Genomic DNA, 1,285 nt, shown 5'->3' on the forward strand with positions numbered 1-1,285 from the left:
TGACAGAATGAAAAAATTTAGTTGCTTCAGAGTGCCCCCCCCCCTCTACGGGATTAGGGGCCCTGAAGTTTAAGCTTCATTAGTTTTATAGTAGATCTGCCACTGACTGGCAGTATTTATTTGTTGTTTCTTCTGATGTAACTGCAAAAAAATGTTGCACTCAATGGCATTAAAAGAAATAACTTGTAGTATTGACATTAAAAAAATGTGTTTGACAGAATCTTAATAAACGCTGATGTTCCACTGAACAAACTTGTCAGTGTTGCAACAGAGGGAGCAACTGCAGTGGTGGGGAAAATGTAGGATTAATCACACTTATGAAAAATGATCCCAGCTTCCCAGAGTCCCTCCCTGTCCGTTGCGTGGTTCACCTGGCAGCCAGATACTTCAAGTATGAAAATGAGACAATTGCGCTGGTATGGTCATGTGGCAAGGATGGACGAGGATAGCTGTGTGAAAAAGTGCCACTCCCTAGCAGTTGAGGGAACCTGTGGAAGAGGTAGGCCCAAGAAGACCTAGGATGAGGTGGTGAGGTAAGACCTTCGAACATTGGGCCTCACCGAGGTGATGACTTCTGACCGAGACCTTTGGAAATATGCTGTGCATGAGAAGACCCGGCAAGCCAAATGAGACCTAAATCCATGGCCTCTGCCAGGGGTGTAGCCAGCCCACTTATGCGTACTTTCCCTTCATTGGACACTAAACTCCGCTTGCGAAGATCTGTTGAGGCAAGTGAAATCGAAATCGAACTAAATTTGACAACTGGTACCCATGCCAACGTCGTCTCCTTCATTGGACACGAAACTCGACTTGCGAAGACCTGTTGGGGCAAGCAAAATCGTGATGGCACCTGTGCCCAGAGTCGCCTTTCTGGCACTTGTGCCAGTGGCATGTCTAAGGACTTTCGAGTGAGATTATTGCCAGTGCCGCTGAACTGGCTCTTGCGCAGGTGGCACGTAAAATACACCATTTCGAGCATGGCCGTTGCCAGTACCACCTGACTGGCCTTCGTGGTGGTGGCACATAAAAGCACCCACTACACTCTCGGAGTGGTTGGCGTTAGGAAGGGGATTCAGCTGTAGAAACTCTGCCAAATTAGATTGGAGCCTGGTGTAGCCATCTGGTTCACCAGTCCTCAGTCAAATCGTGCAACCTATGCTAGCATGGAAAGCGGACACTAAATGATGATGATGATGATGATGAAATGCAAATTCACACATTTTTCTTAGAAGTTCTTATACTTCATTACCGTATTAAATATTCTCAATATAGTACAAACAATCAT

Source organism: Octopus bimaculoides, chromosome 4 (assembly GCF_001194135.2).
Source record: "Octopus bimaculoides isolate UCB-OBI-ISO-001 chromosome 4, ASM119413v2, whole genome shotgun sequence".
NCBI classification, from domain to species: Eukaryota; Metazoa; Mollusca; class Cephalopoda; order Octopoda; family Octopodidae; genus Octopus; species Octopus bimaculoides.